Here is an 18,971-nt window from a genome sequence, read left to right as displayed (position 1 = left end):
TCTTTCTCAGGATGGCTTTGGCTATTTGGGATCTTTTGTGGTTCCATAAGAATTTTAGGATTATTTGCTCTGTTCATTGAAAAATGTCATTGGTGTTTTGATAGGAATTGAATTGAATATGTAAATTGCTGTGGGCAATTCTGACTTCAAGAACTAATTGATATTCTTCCTATCCATGGGCATTGGATAAATTTCCATTTATTTGTATCTTTAATTTCTCTCATGAATGCCTTATAGTTTAAAGAGTACAGGTGTTTCACCTCTTTGGTTAGGTTTATTACTAGGTATTTTATTCTTTTTGATGCAATTGTAAATGGAATTATTTTCCTGATTTCTCTTTCTGCTACAATTATTTTCCTGATTTCTCTTTGCTACTTTGTTAGTATATAAGAATGAAACATATCTGTGTATTAATTTTGTATTCTGCAACTTTGCTGAATTAACTCTAATAGTTTTTTGGTGACATCTTCAGGGTTTTCTATGTATAATATCATGTCATCTGCAAATAAAGACTGTTTTACTTCTTCCTTACCAATCTGGATACCTTTTATCTCTTTACCTTGTCTGACTGCAGTGGCTAGGACCTCCAGTACTAAGTTGAATAAAAGTGGTGAGAGGGGGCATCCTTGTCTTGTCTGGATCTTAGGGGAAAAGCATTCAGCTGTTTGCCATTGAGTATGATGTTGCCTGTGTGTTTGTCATATACGTCCTTTATTATGTCGAGGTACATACCCTCTGTAACCATTTTGTTGAGTTTCTTTCATGAATGGATGTTGAATTTTGTCAAATGCTTTTTCAGCATTTATTGAGGTGATTGTGTGGTTTTTATCCTTCTTTTTGTTAATGTGATGTATGATGTTGATTGATCTTTGAATATTGTACCATAATTGCATCTCTAGAATAAATCCCACATTGTTGCAATGGATGATCCTTTTATTGTATTTGTTAATTCAGTTTGTTAATATCTTGCTGAAGATTTTTGAATCCATGTTCACCAGCAACACTGATCTATGGTTTTCTTTTTTTGTTGTTGTGTCTTTGTCTGGTTTTAATATTAGAGTGATGCTAGACTCAGAATGAGTTTAGAAGTATTCCCTCCACTTCTACTTTTTGGAATACTTTACGAAGGATGGGCATTAGCTCTTCTTTAAATGTTTGGTAGAATTCAGCCGTGAAGCCATCTGGTCCTGGAATTTGTTTGTTGGGAGTTTTTGATTACTAATTCAATTGCATTACTGGTAATTGTTTTGTTCAGAGTTTCTGCTTCTTTCTGGATCAGTCTTGGAAGGTTGTATTTTTCTAGAAACTAGTCTATTTCTTCTAGGTTATCCAATTTATTGGCATACAATTTTTCATAGAATTCTCTAATAATTCCTTGTATTTCTGCATTATCCAGGGTGACTATTCCTTTTTTGTTTCTGATTTTGTTTATTTGTATACTCTCTTCTTGTCTTGGTAAGTCTGGCTAGGGATTTGTCTATTTTGTTTATTTTCTCAAAGAAGCAGCTCTTGGTTTTGTTGATTTTTTCTGTTGTTTTATTCCTCTCTATTTTACCTATTTCTGTTCTGATATTTATTATGTCCCTTCTTCTACTAACTTCGGGTTTCATTTATTCTTCTTTTCCTAATTTTTTTAATTGTGAGTTTAAACTGTCTATTTGGGATTGTTCTTGTTTCTTGAGGCAGGCCTGTATTGCTATGTAAATTCCCTCTTAGAACCAGTTAAGAAATTTTTAACACAGGATTTTGTGATTTATCTCTGTTGGTGCATGTATCAGTACTTTGTTCTGTTTTATTCCCAAGTAGAATTCCATCTTATGTATAGTATATACCACAAGTTGATAGATATCTGGGTTGTTCCAAGTTTTAGGCTATCATGAATGAGGTTGCTCTGAACATTTATGTGGATATGTTCTCCTAACTCTTGGGTAAATACCTAGGAGTGGAATGGCTGGGTCACATGGCAAATGTACGTTTAACTTTGTAAGAAACTGTCCAATTGTTTTCCAAAGTGGCTGTAAACTTTCCTGTAATACATGAGAAGTCAATCTGCTCCACTTGGATCCAAAGTAGGACTAGGTATTGTCATTGTCAATTTTAAGTTCTAAATTTTTAATTCTAAAATATTTCTCATAATTTTAATTTGCATTTCACTAATGACAAAAGATGCTGAAGATCTTTTCATTGGCTTATTTTCTATCTATGTATCTTTTTTGGTGAAGAGTCTGCCCAAACTTTTATCCTGGTGTTTACTGGGTTATCTCCTTACTATTGACTTGTAAGAGCTGTTCGTATATTCTGAATAAACAGCCTTGGTTAGATATATATTCTGCACATATTTTCCACCAGTCTATCTTGCCTTTTCATTTTCTTACAATTTCTTTTGAAGATTAAAGTTTCCTACTTTAATGAAGTCAAAAAATCATCTATTTTTTTAGCTTTATTAGTTATGATTGAGAAATAAAAATTTTAAGGTGCACAATATGCTTTGATATACATATAAACTGAAATAATTAGGACAATCAAACTAATTAACATATCTATCATCTCACATAGTTAACTGTATATGTAGTGAGAACATTTAAGTTCAACTCTCTTAGCAAATTTCAAGTATACATTATACATTATTATTAACCACAGTCACCTTTATGTCTGTATGTTAGGTCTCCAGAACTTACTCACCTTATCACTGAAAGTTTTTACCTTTTGATCGATGTCTCACCCTGTTCTCCTACTCACCCCCCCAATGGGTTTCTGGTAACCACCATCCTGGTCTCTGTCATGGTAAGTTCAATTTTCCTTTTATTTTTAAATATACCAAAGGTATGCAAGATCACACATCTGTGTGATCTGTGTGTCATGGTAAGTCCAATTTTCCTTTTATTTTTAAAGATACCATAGGTATGTGAGATAACACATCTGTGTGATCTGTGTCTGGCTTATTTCACTTCACACAGTATACTCCAGACTCATCCATATGAGTCACAAATGGCAGAATTTCTTCCTTTCTTAAGGTTGAATAATATTCCACTGTATATGTACACCACATTTTCTTTATCCATTCACCCACTGATATACACTTAAGTTGTTTCCATATTTTGGCTACTGTCAATAATGTTGCAATAAACATGGGACTGAAGGTATCTCTTCAAGACACTGATTTTATTTCTCTTGGATATATACCCAGAAGTGGGATTACTGGATCATATGGTAGTTCTACTTTTACTTTTTGGAGGAACCTCTATACTGTTTTTCATAATAGCTGTACCAATTTACGTTCCCTCCAACAATGTATAAGCGTTCTCTTTTCTCTGCATCCTCACCAACATTTGTTATCTACTGACTTCTAGATAATAACCATCCTAACTGGTGTGAGGTGATATCTCACTGGTTTTGATCTGTATTTCCCTGATGATTAATAGTATTAAGTATCTTTTCAAAATCATCAATTTTATAATTAATGTTTTTTGTGCCCTTTTCTGTAAGGTATCTTTGCCTATCTAAGGTCACTATATTATCTATGTTTTCTTTGAAAATTTTGTAGTTTTAGCTCTTATTTTTAGGTATATGACCCCCTGGAGGTTAATTTATTTATACGGTGTGAAGTAAGGGCCTAGATTTAGTGTCTGACATATCAAATTGCTACAGCACCATTTGTTCAAAGTATTCTCCTTCCCTCACTGAACTGCCTTGGCACCTTTGTCAAAAATCAGTTCTTCATAGATACAGATATACTTCCATTCTCACTAATTTGTTGCACTGGTAAGTACACTGTCTTCTGGCTAACAGCACACTATCTTAATTACTGTAGTTCGGTAAGTTTTGAAACCAGGTTGTATAAGTCTTCCAACTTTGTTCTTTTTCCAAACTCCCTTAGCTAATATAAGATTTATGTTTTCACATAAATTTTAAAATTAGCTTGTCAATTTGTATGAAAAATAAGTCTGCTGGGATTTTAATTAGAACTGCATGGAATCAATAGATTAGGGGAGAAAAAACATCTTAACAATAATGAATCTTCCAATTCATGAACACTGAAAATCTCTACTTACTCAGGTCTTCCTAAATTTCTCTCAGCAATGTTCTGTAGTTTTCAGTATGCAGGTTCTAAGCAACTTTTATTAAATTTATTTCTAACAATTTAATATTTTGGGTGATATTATCAACATAGAAAATCAGCTGTGTTGCAACAGCAACAATCCAAAAAGGAAAGCAATTCCATGTACAATAGCATCGAAAAGAACAAAATACCTAGGAATAAATTTAACCAAAGAAGTACATGATCTATATATTGAAAACTGCAAAACATTATAGAAAAAATTAGAGGAAGACCTAAAAACTGGAAAAACGTCCCTTGTTCATAGATAGGGAATGTGATATCATGACTTATAATAATAAATATATATTTGATCTTCACCCCTGTTTCCGGTACAGAGCTGCTAGAACACTTGGGATTTCCTGAGTGACAACAGCAATGAATCTCTTCTGTTATATTAATGAGGTGACTTTTGCACCACACTGAGGATGGACGGGAACTGGCTACCAGAGGAGCCGACTATGTGATCAGAGGGTGGGAACTTCCAGCCACCCCCTGACCTCAGAGAACAGAAGCTGGAGGTTAGATCAGTTACCAACGGCCAATGATTTCATCGATCCCGCCTTTGTAATGAATCCCCCATGAAAACCCAAAGGACAGGGTTTGGAGAGCTTCCAGGCTGGTGAACATGGGGAGACTCAGGGAGAGCAGCAAGTCTGGAAAGAGCACGGAAGCACTGCACCCCTTTCCCATTCCTCTCCCTATGCATCTCTTCCACTGGCTGTTCCACAGTTATATCCTTTTATACTAAACCAGTAATCTAGTAAGTAAAATGTTTCTCTGAGTTGTGTGAGCCGCTCAAGCAAATTAATCAAACCTGAGGAGGGGATCATGGGAACCTCAGATTTATAGCCGTCAGTCAGAAGTACAGGTAACAAATAGGGTTTGCCAATAGCATCTGAAGGGGAGGACTGAGCCCTCAATCTGTGCAATCTGAGGCTATATCTGAATAGACGGTGTCAGAATTGAATTGTAGGATAGCTACCAGCTGATGTTAGCAGAATTGCTTGTTCGTACAATTGAAATTGATCTCAGAACACCAATTTAGGAAGACTTTATATTGCCAAGATGTCAATACTACCAAAGCAATCTACAATGCAACCTCTATCAAAATTCCAACAGCCTTTTGTGCAGAAAGAGAAAAGCCTATCCTCAAACCATATGGAGTTGCAAGAGGCCCTGGAGAACCAAAAGAATCTTGAAAAAAGAAAAACAAAGTTGGAGGACTCACATTTCCTCATATCAGAACTTATTACAGGCTACAGTAACCAAAACAGAGGTGCTGGCACGTAAGGACAGACATACAGACCAATGGAATAGAACTGAGAATACAGAAATCATCTCTATGTCAGTAATCCACTGATCTTCTACAAGGATGCCAAATCCATTCAGTGGGGAAGGAATATTCTCTTCAGTATATGATGCTGGGAGAGCTGGACTTCCACATGCAAAAGAATGAAGTTGGACCCCTACTACATACAAACACTAACTAAAAATGGACCAATGGCCTAAAGCTAACAGCTAAAACCATAAAACTCTTAGAAGAAAATACATGGGTAAGTTTCCATGATTGTCAGTTTGACAGTGGATTCTTAGATATGACACCAAAAGTACAAGCAATAAGAAAAAATACAGATAAACTAGACTTCATCAAAATGAGAAAACTTGTGCACCACAAGACATTACTGAGAAAGTGAAAGGACAACCTATAGAATGTGAGACTATGTATGCAAATCATATGTCTGATAAGGGTTTAACATTTCCTACAACTCAAAAACAAAAAGACAAGCTAAATAAAATGCTACCAAAGAACTGGAATAAACATTTCTACACAAAAGATATACGAAAATGGCCAATAAGCACATAAAAAGATGTTCACTATCATTAGCCATGGAGAAAATGCCACTAAAACCACAATGAGATACTACCTCATACCTACTAGAATGACTATAATTTAAAAAAAGAAAGAAAGAAAGACAAGAAAAATAAGTTGGAGAGGATGTGGAGAAATTAGAACCCACATACATTACTATAAGAAACAGAAAATAATGTAGCCACCATTGATAGCATTTATAGTTCCACAAAAAGTTAAACACAGCATTACCATATGGTTCAGCAACCCCACTCCTAGGTACACAGCTCCCAGAAAAATTGAAAACAAGGAATCAAATAGACACTTACATGTCAATGGTCACTGTAGCATTTTTCACAATAGTCACAAGGTAGAAACCTAAGTTTCATCACCATATCAATGGATAAACAAAATGTGGTAAGTATATATAATGGATTATTTTTCAGCCATAGAAAGGAATTACATTCTGGTACATGCTACGACATGGATGAGCCTCAGGAACATTATGTTAAGTGAAATAAACCAGACCCACAAAGACAGTTGCATGACTCCACTTACATGAAATATCCACGATAGGCAAATTAATAGTAACAGAAAGTAAATTTGAGGAACAAAGAGCTGGATAGGAATGGGGGGAGGAAAGGGGAGTTATTACTTAATGGTTATAGAAGTCCTGTTTAGGGTGATGCGAAAGTGTTGGATATGGCTGGTGGAAATGACTGTACAACCCTGTCCATGTAATTAAAGAGACTATAGGGGGAAAAAATGCTTTGTGTATTCTGGGAACATAGTAAAAAAAGAAAATATTTTACTTGGTGGCTTAAGGACTGATTATAGGTGAATGAACACTATAAGACTTAAAGACCTGCAGCATGAAGTAAAAATGATCAAGCCATAGGAGTACAAGAACGTAGGGTCTACTGAAGGAGAGCCAAGAATGCTGTTCAGCAAGAGCATATGGAGAGAAGAGTCATGTCATGAGAAAGATAGGAAGGAAGAAAAACTGCTAAGTGTTCTCAGTACTAATACTTTTTTAAATATACAAGTCAAATTGCATTCTAACAGATTTCTATAAGTTTGAGAAAAACTGTAAAAATCCTAGTCACAAGATCACTTATTTCAAACAGAAGTCCACAAAATGACAAACTTAGTATAACTTGTTTTGCTTAGAAAGATAAATCACTGGAGTTGATAGGAAAGATACTTTATCTGTAGCGAGTTTAAGAACATAATATATGCTCTTTTTCCTCATATCTTGTGTTTAACATGAATGAATATAAATCAAATATATAATATTTCAGTGGAACTTTTGTCCATTTATTTGCCCTGAGAGATTCATTTAGGTAACATATATCCTTTAAAATAATCACAAATAAATCTCTGTAAACTTAACTGAACATGAATTGTTCTATAAACGCTAAAATTGCAAAATTTTTCAGTTGTCAGCCCATTAATGAGAAGAATCTAATAAAATTTAGTCTTTTTTCTAATAAAACATATCTGACAGAAATGTCACAGACACTCTTTAGAAAGAATGGTTCACTACAGTAAGGGATAAAAAAGTAAGGGGAGAAAGGAGGGTTAGCATCCCACCCTGACCCCAGTCACAACCTCTGCCACAGTAACATTGTACTTACAGACAAACCATCATTTATTTTTGCTCCCTATTTACTTATATAACTGTAACTATTGAACCACTAAACCAACAATACTCTAAATTACTAAATTTGGGGAAGTTTAATGATTGTATAGTTTAATGACTATAAAGTTTATTAATTTGTACAGTCTATACAAAAAAATCTATAAAAATTTCATAATAGGTACCTAATGACAAATTCTAACAAAAATTGTAATATAGAATAGTGTCTGTATAACATCTATTAAATATTGTTCACATTCTTCCTTCTGGAAGTCAATAGTCAATCTTGTCTAACAAGAAGGAGCATGTACTAACTCTTCTGTTTTTACACAGCAATAATTCAGAAACTTAAGTTATTCTTCATCTCACTGCACACCAAACCATTTATATTAATTTGAAATACTAGACTTGATATTATTGGAAGTTTCAAAGCACCTTTATGAAAGTTAATGGATACATAAGAGAAAAATTTTAGAAAATTGTATTTTTAGAATACTGTAGTTCTCAATTACAGAATATAAATTCAATGACTAGATCCCATGAGTGAAATATATGTAAATACCTATTAGAATGTAAATTCTACTTCAGCAAAAATCATGTCTAATTACATGCCTAAAGAACACCTAGTTATATGCTCAAAAAACTTGATAATAAAAATAATAAATTGCAAAATTTTAAAACATTACACTATATTAGTCTCAAGTACAATTAAATTTATTTTTAAATAGAATATTTTAGAACATTAAGTAATTTAACAATATTCATAAATGATTTGCATATCATTCATTATCAAAAAAATCCTTTTTTCAGGATCCGTACCATAAGGACAAAGATATTACATAATATCAGAACTTAAGCCTTTTAAAAATAATTATTTATGAGTAATCAAACCTCAAATACAGAATCTTGCTCAATTATAAACAAGGATATAAAAACATCCTTTCATTAAGTTCAACACATGTATCTAGATTAAAATAATTATCAAAACCATATTTAACTGATAACATATAATACTTAGTTCTACAGAAGTAAATCTGGTTTTACCAGGGGAGCTGTCAAATAAAAAACTGAGGATAGATTATGTCTGAAAAGAATTGCCAATATAACCTGAGATATCCATTATCATCTTATAGAAAACATGTAGATGCAAATGTCAGGGAACAATGTAAGATGTTTAGGAAAGCATTTACCAAATGGGAGCAGAAACTGACTTAGAAGCAGACGACGGCCATGTGCCAAAGAGGTCTTTAAAACTATAATAGAAAATGAAATGGAGGCATAAGTGATACATTTTGTTGAATAAAGCAGTGGTTCTCAACTAAGAGATTTTGCCGCCACCCTCCAAGTCCTGGAGCTACTTGGCAACGCCTGAGCTCCGGGTTGTCGCACTGTTGGGGGGGAGCGCTGCTGCCATCTAGTGGATAGAGGCCAGGACGTGTCTGAACAGCCTACAGCGCCCAAACCAGCAGCCCACAACCAACCACTCCAAAATGTCAGCTGCACCAAGGTTGAGAAACTCTTACGTCAAGGAAGCTGGGAGTAATCACAGAAAACAGGACAAGGCATTTAGTTCCTTTGTTTCTACTAACTATAACTTCATGATTTTAAACAAGTTCAAAGTGGGCTTTATCTCTCCTCCCTGTAAAAATGCAGTAATAGTATTTCATTTGCCTAAAACAGGATATCTAGACCAGTTATTTTTAATGCTTTGTGGCCCTATGCTACTCTACAATTTCCACGGGTAAAACATAAGCAGTTACATTATCATAACACATATTCCACCAGGCTCTATACTGAAACCTGAGACATAATGCCTTCTTCACAACGATCACATACTAAAGCTAAGAAAGATTGCTGGCCTTAACCAAAATGTTGGTTTTATTTTTGTTGTTTTTCTAGCATTTAGTTTGGAAGAAAACAGAAGAAATCCTAATGGGTAAAGCTACCAATAAGAAGATTAAACAACTCTAGACTTAGTGACTCAATTATATCCTTTGTCCACTTTTCACAGAGAAGCAAATAGTAAGTATCTATTGCTCAGAACAAGACATAAAAATACCCTGTATAGACGAAAAATTACTCATTCAACACTAAGTACCTACTGCGTGCCCAGTCCCATACTAGCTGGAGAAGACACGAAGACCAACACGAGAGTGAGCTCGGCGACATGGGGCTTTTGATCTCATCTACGAGAGAGGTTACACGGGTGCTAAAATGAACATAAGAGGTGCTAAGGAAGGGTAATGAAGAAACAAAATCAGGGGTTTGGGATAAAGGAAGTTTTCTTGAATAGGAAAAATGTATGAACTGAATTTTTAAGAACAGTTTATGACAAAGTTCTAGGCAATGGAACCAGGAACATATTTGAATTGAGGGGGAAGTTTGCTCAAGTTTTCTGCAACTAAGTTGGCTTACTACTCTATGCTGTTCTTGTGGATGTAGAAAGATAATATTAAGTGACAACTTAACATCCAGGGCTACTGTCACCTGGTATAAAATTCTATTAATATTAAGAGCTAGCAGACTTTCACAAAGTTTCTCCTCTTTGGTAGACAGAAATCTAAATAAAAGTGCTCTCTAAATAAATGTAAATAGAAGTGTATATATTCAGATAGAACTCTAGATAAAAGTAACATCTATAGCCTATTACTTTACACATAAACTACATTAAGCTCTTTTTTGCTAATCTGCAATACCTGGGATCCCTAAGATAACTTCCTACGCTCCTGGTACTGGTAGGAAGACCTGGTAGGAAAGCTGGTTCTTTCAACTGGAGAGTAGATGATTCAAGTTAAAAAAGAAATGGGAGTAATTTTGCCCTCCTGTCAAAATTTCAGTTTAGCACAGCAATTCAATTTCTCTGTAGATTATTGATTTAATATCATTAATCATAAATCACTAATAATCACGTCAACTGCCTTGAAAACAACTCTAAGGATCCCCAGTCATCTCAGGAAGCACAAAAGTTCTCAAAAACTTCAAAATAAAAATAACTATGCCACATTGCTGGTATGGGAATATATATATACACACACACACACACAGAACCCTGAAAGACACGACAAAACAGAAAACAAGAAAACACATACAGATACAAGTATAATACAACAGGCATGGCAGGCAGACAGGAATGGAAAAATCAATATATATTACTTCAGAGACTTATTCTGCTTCATTTAAACCAACAGAGAAATATAACACTGAACAATTATTCAGTGGTTTTCAAAAACTGTCCATTAAACAGTCATTTAGTGTGAATTTCAACATCAGAATCAATTGTAAACAATACATTTTAAGTATCTACTGTCTGCCTTTTTCTTACTGTTATTCACTACATGAAACCCACTCCTCGAAGACTCCAGATATACATGCAATGAAAATCACTTCCAAATCTTCACCTCTAATCCGGATAAGTCTTTGAGGGCCAGGATATCCTATGCACAATAGAAGCGTTAGCAGCATCCTTGACCCCTGCCCACTCTTAGTCATGATAATCAAAAATGTCTCCAGACATTGTCAAACATCATCTGGGGAGTAAAATGCCCCCAGTTGATAAGCACTGGTCTGAAGGATGCATTCTATTGATCCACTAGTAGGTCTGCGTCAACCTCTGTACTGGAGGCCAGAGAGATGAAGAGATTTCAGACAAACAAGCAATTACAGTAGGCTGTTAGTAGTTTTATGAAATGTGCAGTTCACAGTGCTATGACAGCATGTAACAGGGAATAAAACACAAAGTCAAAAAGATCAAGAGAGGCTCCCCAGAGGAAGTGCAATTTAAGCAGAGCATTATATTCACTCTATGAGAAAGTAGAGAGAATCTGAGGAACTGACCCACATGCAGAATGCACACCTATAAAACATGGTACTTCATATTTATCCTCTAAGAACCTACTAGGTTATAGGTACTAAAAATACAACTGGGAATGAGTCAGATATTGTCTCTGCCTTCATGGAACTTACAGTCTAGTTAGGGAAATAAGGATTCTTAAAATAGAATCACCACGTGGTGTTAAATGCTCAGGGGGTCAACAAGAGCGTGTGGGAGCACAGGGGAGTCACAGTCAAATTAGCTAAACCTAATCTGATATTCAAAGGATGAATGGGAGTAATATAAAAAAGAAGAAACAGTTTGAGGCAGAAGCAGCAGCTTGTGTAAATATATACCCATTATAAAATATCTCAGTTTGTAGCTTGTACAAAATGAATTGGTCTGCCGGTAGAAAGAGCCACTAAAGTTATCACACTTCAACATCAAAAGGAAAATCTATTTTTTATTCTCAATTGACAAAATATATGCTTTTAAGTATTTCCTTCTAAAATTCTGAATTGCCATAAGTACCCTACCTTTTGCTGATTCCAATAATGTCCTCAGATGCTAAAATTAGAGCACTAACAAAATACATATTAAAAAATATGACAGAATAAATTCTGAAAGGCAAAGTATAAAAAAAATTTTACCTTTCTTGAAAAGTGGGTGAGAATAAGAATATATGAATATATTTGTATTTGCTTATAAATGCATAAAGCAACTATGAAAAGATAAGTTAAAAACTAGAGAACTGAAGGAAGGGAAAAGTATGGAAAGATTTTCTTCTATGAATTTTTTTTACTACATGTTAAAATTTCTGTATTATCCAGTTAAAAATTAAAACTAAAGATATATCACTATAAAACACAATTTTTAAAAATGAATTGTTTTTGTTTCAACATTAAACAGGTTATCAGTAAAAAAGAACTACCCCTAATTCATTGTGTCTAATAGTATGAATATGAAAACGGATTTTGTACTTTATGTATTTACCCTGTTGGAATTCACTGATTCTTTCATTTTTGTGAAGTCTTCATTTATATTTATATCCCCTTTCTCTGCCACTATTATGTCTTCATTAGCAATGTCTTTTAGTTGTACAGTAACATTATATATCTATATCCAGCTGAGACTGATTACAAACTATTCATCTTCTGCTATTTGTCAACAAAATTCAATAGAAAAACAGTATTTTATTTAAGAAAACCAGAAAAATGATGTTCTCCTTTTTTTTCCTTCACACAGTAGCTAAGAATTTGCTATGTTCTAAAAAGTTGAACAAGGAAAAAAATTATCAAGGTGTATTTTCTTTCTTGGCACTTCACTGTTGCAATTCCTTGGAAATTATTATATTTTTCAGTAAAAAATAACATATTTGGCGAAAAGATAGAATGACACTTCCCCAGTCTGCCAGGAAACAGAGCCCTTCTTCAAATGAAGACCTATCAAAATATGCAAGCAAATGCCATGGCAACAGAAGCCCTCACCATGGCAACATCATCTCTGCTACAGAGGAGAACCACTCTAAGTCGTCATGTACTTCAAGACAAGGCCTGAGATTAATTCCAATTTTCATTTTATAATCTATCCATAACATTCAATATACTGACAGTAGTAAAGATTTAATAAAAACATCAATATTTCATAAGAAAACTAATATTAAAATCAAAGCTGACTCAATTTATGTGCAAAGTGATTAATGTCTGAGACATAAAATCAAGCTGACCCACACTATAGAAAATCAAGGTAGTAATGAAAGTATACTACTGCTTGAGAGTAAATAAACTAGATTAAATATAGAAACAATTATGTTTTACTAATCACAATATAGTTGGTAGGCAAAACAAGAAAAGTCTTTTTTTTAAGTAAAACAAAGAAAATAATTTCAAGATTTTTATTATTACCTCTATTTTGCAATTCATTATATGCAATTCTGTTTTTATGTCAATGATAGATTAATGGCTCAAAACTTCATATCTAGAAACATGTGTCTCTGACAAAAGTAAAATCAAATATGATTTTTGAGTTAGAAATTAATCAGTTATTGACACAAATTAAAATTTACTATGCTACATAAACCATTAAAATCTTCTAGTAAAAGCTAGTAAATAAATGTTTATTGTATATCAATGATACTGCAATAAAGAAAATTAAATACCACAAAAATTCACTTTTAGGTAACAAACCACAAAAGATTAGAAAATCAAAATGTCAGTGAAATTGTAAAACTGAATATCTTATATCTTAAAGTCTAATAAACTTACCTAGTTTATGGTATAGACTAATAACTAGGTGGAAAATTCAATTCAAAAATGCTTCTTTTTAAAAATGATTACTTCAGTTTGATCAAAGTTTGAACTTTAAGCTTTAGAAAGCATGTAGTTTATATTGAAATAAAGCCAATTTTTTTCTTTGAAGAAAATAGCCATTTTTCTCAAAATATTTAAATATTTTGTCAAGTGTACCTTACACTTCACATTTTTTAAAGCTGTGAATAAAGTAATATAATTAAGTCACCTTTAAATAAAAACACAACATTAGTTACTTTTGCATCAACAGCAAAACACATGAAGAAACCAAAAATCAGCATGTAATAAAGAAGAGAGTTGCCTCACTTCAACTCTAATTTTGGTCTTTAACCTGAAAACAAAGGGACATTACTGGATGTTAAGGAAGACTGATCGGATACAGCAGGAAGCTAAGACTGGAAAGAAACAAAGTAGACATTGCAGGACCAGTCTGGATGCCACTCTAGCAGTCCTAGCAAGAGGCAATGAATGACAAGTCAGATTAGAGTGGTGGCATTGGTTATGGAAAGAAAGGGGAATAATTTACGAGATTTAGGAGAGAAAGCAACACTTGCACATGGATTGAAGGGATGAAAGAGAAGAAAGTATCAAAAGTGACGACATCTAGATTTCTCATTTAAGTAACTAAAGTAGGAAATACTAGGAAAGGAATGATTTGTATAGTTTGTATATTAGTTTGTTTGATTGTTTTGGGAGTAGAGATGGATTTGGCCTTAAAATATACTGAGTTTCTGGAATTTCTGAGAAATTTAAGAGGCGCTATCAGGGTTGGCAATTAGATAAACAAGTCTGGAGCCTAAACAGAAATCAAAATTCTGAATCTCAGGCTGACAAGAGATAACTAAAGCCATTGGTGTGGATGAGATTCGTAGGGTAAAAGCAGAGCATGAGAAAGAATGAAGGTCCAGGAAAGTGAGCTTTTAGAAACTCAAACTTCAATGGGTAGTAGAAAATGAAAATCGTGAATGAGACTGAGAAAAAATGGCAGAAGACTAGAAGGAATCAAGAGCATGTGGTGTCACAGAAGCCACGGAAGACAGGAGTGTAGAAGAGTAGACAGCTGTATAAACTACTCCTTAGAGGAACAAGCAAAAAGGGGCTGAAAAATCATCTTGATTTTGCAATGAAGGAAGATCACTGGTGACCTTTCAAAAAAGCAATTGACTCAACCAGAATTTAATTAAGTGAAGCCTTTTTTAAAACACAACCTTATTTTGAAGTACAATATGAAAAAGAAAGAGATTAGGACTGCTGTCATGTAAACACAATATTTACCTAGTAACCTATCCCTCTATGTGGTCCCATGAGCCAGTTCAGAAAACTAGAACTCTGGAAATTAGTATTTTGAAACCATTGGGTAGATACTCTTGGAAATACTTTTTCAGATCCAATTTTCTATAATTATGTAAATGCAATTTAATCTACTTTGTTTCAGTTGAAGAGCTTTCATGATAATTCATGACTGCTCTGTGTTTTGGTAAATATCAGATACTGGTACATTCCTTTATGAACACAAAGACATATACTAAGCTTTGTTTTTCTGAATATGCCATTGATTAATTAATTTTGCTTTCTCTTTTTCTTATTAAAAGTAATAAAGTATGTGCAGTCCTAGATGTGTTACAAGGTTATCTCTCTGAAAAATAAAACATTAAATCAAAAGATAAATGAACTATCTTTTAAGCTGGTGTTTGGGGTATCTCAATAGAATCATCACTTTAATACAGTATCTTTATCACTATTCTTCAATATTTTGCCAGGATTCAAACATTCTCTTTCTTTCTTTTTTCTTTTTAGGAGTAGTAACATGTTCTACCTCTTACTCAACTTAACTCACTCACTATAATTAATGTAATGGAGCAGAAGTAACTTCTGGCTAAGTTTTAAATAACTAGCACCCAATAAATGTAGGCCTAAGAATTTTTTCACCAGGAACAAGTAGATGCACCAGGAATCCTCTTCATCTCTTGCTATTCATTTGCCTTTGGAATATTTCTGTGTTATCAGAAAATTGCAGGTTAAATCAAGCTTTGCTTACCCTTGACCGTGACTACTCTGTTTTCTGCAGACTCACTCGGATTGCTAGGCTGGTCACTCAAAACAGCCCCTTTCTTCACTTATTTGAATTGGCTCCCTTGAGCCAACAGATGCAACACCGCACTGTGAAACATTGGGGGGATTTTCTGATAAACATGGTAGATTAAACACCTGCATTTTACATCTACATTGATTTGAAACCTCACTGAAATAGGAGTTACAGAAAAGAGATATCAACAGAAAAGGAAAAATAAGAGAGAAGACAACAGCAGAAAACATGTCAGTACATTTTTTGATATAAAGTAGATGGAGAAGTTAATAGAGTAAAGAAACCTGAGTTCTAAGTGAATGCAGAGAAGGATACCAATGCGAAGCAATCCATACGGCGCTGAGCAGGCAGGACCTAGGACGATTAGGTACTATGAGGAACAGCCCGCTGAGAAGCTTGCAAGGGGTGAAGGGGAGGCACGGTACTGAATACAAGGAGACTGGCTGAAAAACTGTAAAAGGAGCATTTAAACCTCTGGGTCCCCTCCCCACCTGAGGCAAAAGGCAGGAAACATGTTTGTTCTGTGGAAAAACTGAAGGACAGAAATTCCAGTCCAGAAGACAGAAGCGTAACAGAAAAAGAGAACTGGAACGCGGAGAGTGAAGAGTGGGCTCTCCCCCTTACCTTCTCTGCTCCAAGAATGCTGACAGTCAGGCAAACGCCACCAAGCAAGTGACTGGAGGCTTGACCTCTGGATTGGCTGAAGAATTCCAGAGAAAGAAAACTACAGATTCTAACATCTGTATATTCCCCAACTTAAAAATAAGGGATGAAAAATGTATACATATTTCACCATGATAAAAAATAACTTTTTATTATTTTAAAAAATAAATAATAAGCACCAATATAATTTTGTCATAAGAGCATATCACTTCCCTGTCTGAACTTAATTATTAAAGCTGAGTTCATCAGGGTTTTAGACTTTGCCAGAAGGGACATTTAGAATTGTTAGCAAATTTTACATTTAAAAAGTCTTGGTCTGATTAAGAGTCCTAAACTACTTATTCAGAACTGGCTTTTAATAGAAAGTATAATGAAGGGACGTAACTTACAAATCTTACAAGTAGAGAACCAAAAGCTACTGGGTATTGTCTACAACAATTCGATGGTCATGGCATATCAAGCGAGGTAACTGTGGGAGGCTGAAAAATGGCCCCCAAAGATAATCAAGAGATATTGATATCAAATGGTATACCATTCATAGCATATATAGAAAATGGTATCACTCACCCTAAGTAATAAGTAGTCTTAAAAGAAGATATGATGGAAATGAGTCAATGATACTAAACTCCAGTAGATATGTTGTCTTGTAAACTCACTTGTTTGAAAAGGGAAAGATTAGCAAGTCTTAGATATTAAAAACTAAAAGTAAACAGACTTTGTCCTTATAAATAGAATGAATAAAAACTGGAATGGGATTCAATGTCTCATTGTGTGATGCAATGTTACCTACTGCCCTCCCATCTATCACATCTCCCACCACCATAAGCTGCACCTGCTGTAACCTATTCTCTTCTTACCTCCTCATACAGAAAATTTAGATAAGCTGAAAAAGGAAAATTAAGGTCTTTCCCATGAAGGTGTAAGAGCAATAATTAAAAAGTCATAACATTTTAAAAAGTAAAAAAAGGAACTTGATGATAACGTATGACCACAGTGGTTTCAATCCCAAAGAATTAGGTGAAAGAAAAAAACTTAAGTTTCCTTCTCTGAAAACCATAAAGAGAAATCATAAGAGTCATGAATTATTAGAAAAATATTATATTAAATTCTGCTTTCTTTAGCAGAATATCATAAATACAGTGTTTGATAATATCACTCAAGTTCACCTATTTAATAGAAACTTACATTTTCATTTTTTTTTTAAGGTAGAAAAGTCATAATCCTGTGTAGAAGTTAAGTACAACTTCACCTGTGGTTTGGTTAATCCTAAATTTGCAAAGGAAATTCATCGGGCCAGTCCTGTGTTGCTGGCCCCAACTGGGGAAACAGTAAGAACAGAAAAATCAGACTGAAATTGTAAAAGAAAAATAATGAAAAAACTACAAGGGGTACAAAGCTGCAGATAAGGAAATGGTGCATATGAGTGAGAAACCACCTCCTGCTTACCCTGAATGGATTCATGCTAAATTGGATCCTATTCTGGATGGCAGAGTGAAGATATTGTAGACTCAGATACTCTTTGGAAGATTTAACACAACTACAGTAGGAATGCAAAGAACTCCTGACTTAAACAGAATGGGTGGACATGTGATTAAGACCACCACATCCTTCTTACAATCAAACGCCATTGTATCAATTTACAGTGAAGTCCCAGTAAAGGGCAAAGTGCAAACACTGTGAAAGGTACGTATTAGTGGTAAAAACTAAGAGAGTTATTAGAGTTACAGTGAGGTGTACTTTCAAGAAATAAGAAAGTAGATAGAAAATGACCATTAGAAATTATAGCTACAAATGATATATATCAAGAAAGTATGACTGAAATTAAAATTTCATGCAAAAATGAAAAGGATTAGCCAACGACAAGTAACTATTACAGTATAGTGCTGTACTACCAATTAAGCTATTACCAAAGTAGGCAGTTGTGAAACATTTTTTCTAATGAAACAAGTCTTGTAGAAATAGTAATCAAAGAATCTGTTATGCTAAATAAGAACTGATAATGTCTACTCATGAACAAAATGTGACCCTTTTAGAACCATTCTAGTATCATATAATCTTAATAATTTAGGAGGAAAAATGTTTAAAAGGGAAAATTCTATTGAAATGGTGGCAGGAGAAAAATATTAGTAGAAATACAGTCATGTAATAGTGATAGTAATAAACTTTATAAGAAATCTATCTTATCTACTGCAACAGCCTAAATTTCCAGTTAAGGAATAGATTTTTTTAAGAAAGTAAACTAAGAGAGTTCTTTTCCTCTCTCCTGTGAAAAATTCTTTCACATTTTTGCAGATACTGGGAGGAAGAAGGAATTCTTAAATATTGATTTCTTTTCTCATACATTGATCATCACATGACCACAGAATTTCAGAACTAAACTATTATATCTTGTACATTTTACAGATGAAGAACTGGAGAAACAAGGAGATATTTAGTGGCTTCTCTTAACCAGAGACAATTCTAACCCACTGGAAAGTTTCTGACTTCTAAGTCATAACCATGTAAACAATCTGTC

General features: G+C 34.0%; 1 protein-coding gene across 3 annotated transcripts in view; it reads right to left on the bottom strand.

Moving 5' to 3' along the window:
• The window catches only part of RNGTT (RNA guanylyltransferase and 5'-phosphatase), a 262,720-nt gene that overhangs the window by 102,745 nt on the left and 141,004 nt on the right, over positions 1 to 18,971 (bottom strand). The window lies entirely within an intron of this gene.

This window comes from Manis javanica, chromosome 13 (genome assembly GCF_040802235.1).
Source record: "Manis javanica isolate MJ-LG chromosome 13, MJ_LKY, whole genome shotgun sequence".
NCBI classification, from domain to species: domain Eukaryota; kingdom Metazoa; phylum Chordata; class Mammalia; order Pholidota; family Manidae; genus Manis; species Manis javanica.
The sequence above is the reverse complement of the archived record's forward strand: the minus strand, read 5'-3'. Positions and strand labels throughout refer to the sequence as shown.